This window comes from Panthera leo, chromosome B4 (assembly GCF_018350215.1).
Source record: "Panthera leo isolate Ple1 chromosome B4, P.leo_Ple1_pat1.1, whole genome shotgun sequence".
NCBI lineage: Eukaryota > Metazoa > Chordata > Mammalia > Carnivora > Felidae > Panthera > Panthera leo.
The window spans coordinates 35,621,217-35,631,506 of NC_056685.1; the positions used below are offsets into that span (position 1 = coordinate 35,621,217).

The 10,290-nt window shown below is 35.3% G+C and overlaps 1 protein-coding gene across 3 annotated transcripts in view; it reads right to left on the reverse strand.

Annotated features, from left to right (window-relative positions):
• ADIPOR2 (adiponectin receptor 2) overlaps positions 1-10,290 on the reverse strand; it is an 85,185-nt gene that overhangs the window by 43,876 nt on the left and 31,019 nt on the right. The window lies entirely within an intron of this gene.

Consider the following 10,290-nt stretch of genomic DNA (forward strand, 5'->3'; position numbering starts at 1 on the left):
AGACAGCACGCAACACACTCCAAAAACACGTCCTGAAGGACCAGGCCCTGGATAGTTTATGACCCCATTTTAATATAATAGTGCTTCCAGGTGTAGGATACATAATAAGCTTTTAAAACACATAAGGTACAGAAAACTACCCAAAATGAAAAAATGGAAGAATTCTCCTCAAAAGAAATTCTAGGAAGAAATGACAAGAGAGGAAGAAATGACAGCTAGAGATTTTAGATTAATAGTCATAAGATTAATAGCTGGGCTTGAAAAAAGTGTAGAAGACAGCAGAGAATCTATTGCTGCAGAGATCAAGGAACTAAGGAATAGTCACAATGAATTCAGAAATGCTGTAAATGAGGTTCAAAATAAACCAGACGCAGTGACATCAAGGATGGAGAAAGCAGAGGGGAGAATAAGTGAAATAGAAGATAAAATTATGGAAAACGATGAAGCCAAGAAAGAGATAAGAAAATACCACACCACAAGGGGAGAATTAGAGAACTAAGTGATTCAGTGAAACATAGTAATATCCATATCATAAGAATTCCAAAAGAAGAGCAAGGAAAAGGGGCAGAAGGTTTATTTGAACACAATTATAGCTGAGAACGTCTCTAATTTGGGGAAGGAGGCAGACATCCATATCCAGGAGGCACAAAGAACTCCCTTCAGATTTAACAAGAATAAGTCTTCTCCAAGGCATTTCACAGTGAAATTGGCAAAATACAAAGATAAAAAGATAATTCTGAAAGCAGCCAGAGACAAACAGGCCTTAATCTACAAGGGTAGACACATAAGGGTAGTAGCAGACCTGTCCACTGAAACTTGGCAGGTCAGAAGGGAGGGGCAGGAAATATTCAATGTGCTGAATAGGAAAAATATGCAGCCAAGAATCCTTTATCCAGCAAAGCTGTTATTCAGAATAGACGGAGAGATAAAGGTTCCCAGACAAAAAATTAAGGAGTTCATGACCACTAAACCAGCCCTGCAAGAGATCCTAATGGGGACTCTGTGAGTGGAATGCTACAAAGACCACAAGGGACCAGAGACATCACCACAAGCATTAAACCTACAGATAACACAATGACTCTAAATCCATATCTTTCAATAATGCTGAATGTAAATGAACTAAATGCTGCAATCAAAAGATACAGGGTATCAGAATGGATAAAAAAAAACAAGATCCATCTATATGCTATCTATGAGAGACTCATTTTAGACCTGAAAACACCTTCAGATTGAAAGTGAGAAGATGGAGAACTATCTATCATGCTACTGGAAGTCAAAACAAAGCTGGAGTAGCCATACTTAGACAAACTAGATTTTAAACTAAAGGCTGTAACAAGAGATGAAAAAGGGCATTATATCATAATTGCAGGGTCTATCCATCAAGATAAGCCAACAATCACAAATGTTTACACCCCCAACTTGGAGGCACCCAAATATATAAATCAATTAATCACAAACATAAGCAATCTTATTGGTAAGAATACAGTAATTGCAGGGGACCTTAATATTCCACTTAAAACAATGGACAGATCATCTAGGCAGAAAATCAATAAAGAAATAATGGCCTTGAATGATACACTGGACCAGATGGATTTGACAGATATATTAAGAACTATTCATCCAAAAGCAGAATACACATTCTTCTCAAGTGCACATGGAACATCCTCCAAGATAGATCATATACTAGGTTACAAAATAGCCCTCAATAAATATAAAAGAAGTGAGATCATACCATGCATATTTTCAGATCACAATGCTATGAAACTTAAAATAAACCACAAGAAAAAATTTGGAAAACCCCCAAATGCATGGAGGTTAAAGAACATTTCTTCAGAAAAAGAATGAATGGGTCAACCAAGCAATTAAAGAAGAAATTTAAAAATATACGAAAGCAAATGAAAATGAAAACATGACAGTCCAAAGGCAGTCTTAAGGGGAAAATACATTGCCATCCAGGCTTATCTCAAGAAACAAGAAAAATCTCAAACACAAAATCTAACCATACATCTAAAGGAACTAGAAGCACAACAGCAAAGAAACCCCAAAGTCACCAGAAGAAGAGAAATAATAAAGATTAGAGCAGAAATAAACAATATAGAATCAAAAAAAAAAAAAAAAAAAAAAACCGGCAGAATGGATCAATGAATTTAAGAGCTGGTTTTTTGGAAAAATAAACAAAACTGATAAACCCCTAGCCAGAATTCTCAAAAAGAAAAGAGAACCCAAATAGATGAAATCACGAATGAAAGAGGAGAGATCACAACCAACACCACAGAAATACAAATATTAGAGAATACTATGAAAAAGCATGCCAACAAACTGGACAACCTGGAAGAAATGGACAAATTCCTAGACACCCACACACTACCAAAACTCAGGAAGAAATAGAAAATTTGAACAGACCCATAACCAACAAAGAAATTGAATCAGTTATCAAAAATCTCCCAACAAATAAAAGTCCTGGGATGGCTTCCCAGGGGAATTCTACCAGACATTTAAAGCAGAGTTAATGTCTATCTTCTCAAGCTGTTCCAAAAAACAGAAACGGAAGGAAAGCTTCCAGACTCATTCTATGAAGCCAGCATTACCTTGATTCCCAAACCAGAGAACCCACTAAAAAGGACAATTACAGGCCAATATCACTCAGGAACATGGATGAAAATATTCTCAACAAGATACTTGCAAATCGAACTCAACAGTATATTAAAAGAATTATTCACCATGATCAAGTGGGATTCATTCCTGGGCTGCAGGGCTGGTTCAATACTTGCAAATCAATCCATGTGATACATCACATTAATAGAATAAAGGATAAGAACCATATGATCCTATCAACAGGTGCAGAAAAAGCATCTGACAAAATACAGCATCCTTTCTTAATAAAAACCCTCAAGAAAATCGGGATAGAAGGAACATATCTTATATCATAAAAAGCCCATGAAAAGCCCATAGCCAATATCATCCTCAATGTGGAAAACCAGAGTTTTCCCCAAGATCAGGAACATGACAGGAACACGGCAGGAATGCACTCTCACCACTGTTGTTTAACATAGTGTTGGAAGTCTTAGCCTCAGCAGACAACAGAATGAAATAAAGGGTATCCAAATTGGCAAAGAAGAAGTCAAACTTTCACTTTTCGCAGATGACATGATACTCTACGTGGAAAACCCGTAAGACTCCACCAAAAAGCTGCTAGAACTGATACGTGAATTCAGCAAAGTCACGGGATACAAAATCAATGTACAGAAATCAGCTGCATTTCTATACATCAACAATAAAGCAACAGAAAGAGAAATCAAGAAATTGAGCCGATTTACAATTGCACCAAGAACCATAAAATACCTAGGAATAAACCTAACCAAAGATGTAGAAGATCTGTAGGCTGAAAACTATAGAAAACTTATGAAAGAAATTGAAGACACAAAGAAATGGAAAAACATTCCATGCCCATAGATTGGGAGAACAAATATAGTTAAAATGTCAATACTACCCAAAGCAATCTACACATTCAATCCCAACCAAAATTGCACCGGCATTCTTCTCAAAACTAGAAAAAACAATTGTAAAATTTATATGGAACCACAAAAGACCCCGAATAGCCAAAGTAATGTTGAAAAAGAAAACTAAAGCGGGAGGCATCACAATCCCAGGCTTTAGCCTCTACTACAAAGCTGTAATCATCAAGACAGTACGGTATTGGCACTAAACAGACACATAGACCAATGGAATAGAACAGAGAACCCAGAACTGGACCTACAAATACATGCTCAACTAATCTTTGACAAAGCAGGAAAGAGTATCCAATGGAATAAAGACAGTCTCTTCAGCAAATGGTGCTGGAAGAACTGGACAGCAACATGCAGAAGAATGAAACTGGACCACTTTCTTACACCATACACAAAAACAAACTCAAAATGGATGAAAGACCTAAATGTGAGACAGGAAACCATCAAAACCCTAGAAGAGAAAACAGGCAACAACTTCTTTGACCTCAACCGCAGCAACTTCTTACTCAACCCGTCTCTGAAGGCAGGAGAAATAAAAGCAAAAATTAACTATTGGGACCCCCTCAAGATAAAAGCTTCTGCACTGCAAAGGAAACAATCAATAAAACTAAAAGATAACCGACAGAATGGAAGAAGGTATTTGCAAATGACTTACAGATACAGGGTTAGTATCCAAAATCTATAAAGAACTTATCAAACTAAACACATGAAAAATAAATCAGTGAAGAAGTGGGCAGAAGACATGAATAGACACTTTTCCAAAGAAGACATCCAGATGGCCAACAGACACAAGAAAAGATGCTTAACATCATAATCATCAGTGAAATACAAATCAAAACCACAATGAGATACCACCTCACACCTGTCAGAGTGGCTAAAATTAACTCAGGAAACAACAGATGGTGGCAAGGATGCACAGAGAGAATCTCTTTTGCACTACTGGTGGGAACACAAACTGGTGCAGCCTCTCTGGAAAAGTGTGGAGGTTCCTCAAAAAATTAAAAATAGAACTATCCTATGACCTAGGCAATTGCACTACTAGGAATTTATCCAAAAGATACAGGAGTGCTAATTCACAGGGCCATTTATACCCCAATATTAATAGCAGTACTTTCAACAATACCCAAATCATGGAAAGAGCCCAAATGTCCATCAACTGATGAATGGATAAAGAAGATGTGGTTTATATATACAATGGAATACTACTTGGCAAAGAGAAAGAATGAAATCCTGCCATTTGCAATGACACGAATGGAACTGGAAGGTATTATGCTAAGTGAAGTAAGTCAGTCAGAGAAAGAGATATCATATGTTTTCACTCATAGGTGGAACTTGAGAAAATTAATAGAAGACCATGGGGGAAGGTAAGGGGAAAAAACTGTTTCAAACACAGAGGGAGGCAAACACATAAAAGACTCTTAAATACAGAGAACAAACTGAGAGTTGGGGGCGGGGGGGGACAGAGCAGAGATGGAAATGAGTGATGGGCACTGAGGAGGGCACTTGTTGGGATGAGCACTGGATGTTGTATGTAAGCAATAAAGCACGGGAATCTACCCCCGAAACCAAAAGCACACTGTATACAATGTATGTTAGCTAACTTGACAATAAATATTAAAAAAACAAAAAGGAAAGAAAGAATTGCTATAATCTCCCTGAATAAGAAAGTAACACAACTAAACCCTTCAATTCCCTACTTTTCATAAGGAAAATAAAACAAAACTTGGTGGTCTTGAGATAAAGAAGGCTGCTATCATATTAACCTTACTTTTGTACATTCCATTCAGAACCTCGAATTACTAAATTCTTTCTTCTAGTAGGTGCCTATCTTATGGCTGGGGGACCTAAGCCTCAGAGGTAGAGATCTAACAACGGAAGTAAGTAGCAGAAATCAGATCCAGATCACACAACTGACTCCCAATGAGTTCAAATTCTTGGTATTAGAATGTTTCAAATCTCAAAAAGACCATCTTAATCTATTAAATCTCATCTCTACCTATCATTATGTTATATACCATACCTACTTTCACCTAAGGGTTGTTCCACTTTAAAAACATTTACCTTGGAATAAAGAGCTCTATCTCTAAAGAAAATCACTTAATGGCATTCATGGTCATTCCATTAAACCTGACATTTATTATTTTGTAAGACTCTCCAAGGCTTTTTAGTTCCAGACAGGTTATTTGTCCCAAAGGTACACTTTCTGGCAAAGTATGAATGCCCTACATGTTTTCTACTGATTCCTAGCCTGTCAGTTGGCCACTGAATTAAATAAACCAAACCACTGTTTATTAACCTTATATTTTCCTGCTTAATGATTTAAGGCTTTACCTTTCTAAGTTATACTCTTCAACTTGCTGATTCAATAATCAACTTGCTAATACTATAGATTTACTTGCCTTAGAGGATAGTATTACACAACATTATTGCTAAAGATATTCCTCCCTTATCTCAAATCGCCATATCCAATCCATTAGCAAATGTTATAGATTTTACCTCCAAAATACCTCTCAAATTATTTCCATTTCTTTTCCTTCCCTCTGTCACACTTCTTAAGCCAGGTTATCCAGTATTCTCTGACCAAGAATACTTCTGATAGGGGCACCCAGGTGGCTCAGTTCATTAAGTATCCAACTCCTGATTTCAGCTCAGGTCATGATCTCAGGGTTCATGAGTTCAAGCCCGGCATTGGTCTCTGTGCTGACAGCATAGAGCCTGCTTGGGATTGTCTCTCTTCCTTTCTCTCTGGCCCTTTCCCACTCACGCTCACTCTCTCTCAAAATAAATGAACTTAAGAAAATAAAATTTAATTTGAAAAAAAAAAGCATACTTTTGATAATCCCCTAATGGGTCTCCCTGTCTCTCTTATACCTACAGTCCTCTATACAATGGCCAAAGTGCTCTTTCAAACAGAAAAATCATACCAATTATCCCACTAAAATCCTTCCAGTACATTTTATTCCTTGTGCAAAGGAAAACCAAAATCTTTTCCATAATCTCCACAAGGTCCTTCATGATTTTGTCTCTGTCAATCTCTCCAATTTAACTCATAAAGCTCACTCATCGGTTCACTTATTCTTTTAATCCTTGTCTATACCAATCTTGATCATCATCAGGACCTGGAAAAAGACCTGATCCCTAGAGTCACCTTTTGTAAAAACTCTTACATGACCATTCTTACCTAACACAGCATTACCCCAGCCTCCATACCAGTCACTGATAGCACTTTACACTGTTTAATTTCCTTCATAGCACTTCCCACTCTCAAATCATATTTTTACTTGTTCCCTTTTTTATTATCTATCTTGCCCCACTAAACCATCAGTTCCAAAAGTGTTAAACCTGGTCTGTCCTGTTCACCACATGTATCTCTAACAGTGTCTGTCATATAGTACACCCTCAAAATTTATTTATTTCTCTTTCAACTCAATTACTGCCCCTTCCCTCCCCTCCCCCCCAAAAGAAGCCTTTATGGAAGTTATTTTCCCCACCAAAAAAAAAAAAAAAAAGAATTTTTATGGCAGTATAAAATTAAACAAGAAATCTTGAAGAGAATCTCTTTCAAAAAATGTTATTCTTTAAAACAAGTAACCTACCCTCAAATATTTTTGAGATGGGTTTTTTATTGTTACTAATTAATGTAACTATTTATTCTTATTTTTAAGAAAAATATTCCTGTGCTCTTAAAAGGAAATATAAATCTGAAGATTTAAATAGAGAAAAAAATCCATGAAAATGCCTTCATCATTCAACACAGAAGAAAATCTTGTCTCTTAAATGTACTCACTCCATTAATAAGCATGCTTATGAAGCTGCCAGATAGTTTTGAGTAGCAGAGTTTATCCACCCTCAAAAGGTGATGGTGGGAAGAAAGGAGAAACCAGCATAACTAGCAATTTGAGATAAGATGGTTTCTGCTGGCTGGAGAATTCACCTAATATAGTATTTTATTCTTTTAGGTTCTGGAATTCTTCCAGACACACTTTAAACAAAAACAGTAAGAGAGGGAGGAAAATACAAACTCCCTAGGCAGGGGGATAAAGGGTTGTTTTGTTTTCTCTAAAACAAGAAATGACAGAATTGGAGCTTTATTGGCTGACATGACAAATTAAATACAATTTGTAAATAAAACAAAGTAATAAAACTCATCAAGGTGTGCCCATAAGGGAATAACACATTAAAATCAAGTAGTGATAATATTCTAACATTTACTTCCACCCCTGAATAGGAAAAAAAAAATTTTTTTAAGTGAATTTGACACCTGAAAACTCTAATAAGACACTGACCAAATCTTAAATTCCAAGTATGAATATGGAAAAGTGTTGGAGTAATGCTGTCTTTAAAAGTCAGTATAACAAACCGTGTTTTTTGCATTATAGGAAAACTAATCACTCACTGACTTCTTTAAGGACCCATACTTCTATTTGGTAAACTTGGAAATTATTGCACCTAATACCATGAAGACAACTAGGTACCAACTCTAGAGGGAATGGACTAATTTTGAAACAATTCAGCAGAAAACCTAAAGCCTGGTAACAAACATACATTTTCTATATGACAAATTATTAACACTCTTTGTTTAAAAAAAAAATCCCCAAGTATCTTGGGTACTCTCTTTAAAAACAAAAACAAATACAACTTCAACTATGAAAAGCACACTGAAATATACTTAAACAATCTGTCTGAAGAACAAGTATTTAGACATTGAATATCTAACAAAAGGAGACCACCATTTCAAACAGAAATAAATATACATTATTTAATATAAACATATATTGTCAAGTATCCTTTATCTGATTTATTCTTCATAACCACTGTAAAGATTCAATACTTCCCATCTACAGCTGAGGAATCTGAGGCTCAGACAGGTTGAGCAGGTAACTAAAAGCCTCACAGCTGGCAAATGGAAGAAGAGAGTTCAAACTCAGGTGTTTCACACTTTCCAGTCAGCCATGATGCTCTAAGTGGAAATGAAAATAGACCAACAATATGCACAGTAACTCTGACCAAATTTTTTGTGCCAAAAATAGGGTGCAAGGTTTAACTAGAAATATATTTTCCTGATTTTATTTTAAGTTTATTTAGTTATTTTGAAAGAAAGAGAAAGCACACATGGGGGCAGGGTAGAGAGAGACGGAGAGAGAGAATCCCAAGCAGGCTCTGCGCTCAGCAAGGAGCCCAAGACAGGGCCTGATCTCACAAGTGTGAGATCACGACCTGAGCCGATATCAAGAGTCACACACTTAACCGAATGAACCACTCAGGTGCCTCTGTATTTCCCTAACTTTAAATTTCTATATTTGAAATGAAGCTCCAAAAAATCTAATTTAATAATCTACAAAAAAATTTTTTTTGATTCAGTAATTCTATTGATATTGATATTTAAAACTTGCAAAAAAAGAAGTTAATGCAGGTCTCAAGAGTCTAATTACTCTTAGGGCTATCTCCAAGAGCATGCTATCTCAAGGAAATCCTGTTTCCCCACCTATAAAAAGCAGTATTTGTGAAAAAATCTTATTTAATTACACTAAATGCACATTTAGTGTTCTAAAGTAATCAAGAACAGAAGATACAGATAACAAACATTAATTTTTGAACAAAAAAACCCACAGTATCACCACTTTCTTAAGGGAAACCATTGAGAAGCTTAAAAGCTAAACAGTTAGACCTTAGAATTACACATAACCTGGTATTACTCTTGTTTAGATAGCAATATAAACTGCAGTAAACCTCCAATCTACATAGAACAAGACTTGCAGACCTAGTTATATATCAAGAATTATCTAAAAAACAGCCATGACTCCTTGACCTAAAATCCTACTCTTTCAAATTTCTCTTTGAAACTGATACTAAAGCAATACAAAAACAGGAAAATCCATATGCACAAAAGTATTTATTTTGGGGAGAGAAAAAAAAGCAATTAACCATTCTTGTGTTTTTTTATTAGAATATTAAATAACATTTAGAAATGTATGAACAGTTTATTTATGGTATCTTAAAATTAAAGAACAAGATAAAATGCTTATCACAATTAGATAAAAATAAGCTTTACAGCTATATAAAAATGTGTGTATAATACAAAAGTTTAAAAGGCAATTTACCAAAATGAGTTGAAAACTTACGTCCATGCAAAAAGCTACACAAATAGTTTATAGTAGCTTTATTCACAATTGCCAAAAGTTGTAGCAACCACATGTTCTTCAATAGGTGAATAAACTATGATACATCAATACAACAAAACATTACTCAATTAAAAAAAAAAAAAAAACAAGCTATTAAGTCATGCAAAGAAACTTACATAGAGGAAATTTTGCTAAATGGAAAGAAGCCATTCTAAAAGGCTACATACTACATGATTTCAAAGCTGACATTCTGAAAAAGGCAAAATTAGGGAGACAGTAAAAAGATGAGTGATTAACAGGAGTTCATGGGAAAGAGAGATGAATAGGTGGAGCACAGGACATTTTTAGGGCAGTGAAACTATTCTGTATGATCCTGTAATGGTGGATACATACACACATTTGTCACAACCCACACAAAGAATAAACCCTACTGTAAACTTTGGAATTTAGTTAATATTAACATTTATATTGGCACATCAAACATAACAAACATACCATACTAATGAAAGATACTAATACTAGATGAAACTGGAGGAAATGAGAGGGTATATGGGAACTCTGTATTTTCCATTCAATTTTTCTAAAAACTTAAAATTGCTCGAAAAAAACACAAGGTACTAATTTTTTTAAAAAGAAACTTTGACAAAAACAAATATAAAAAA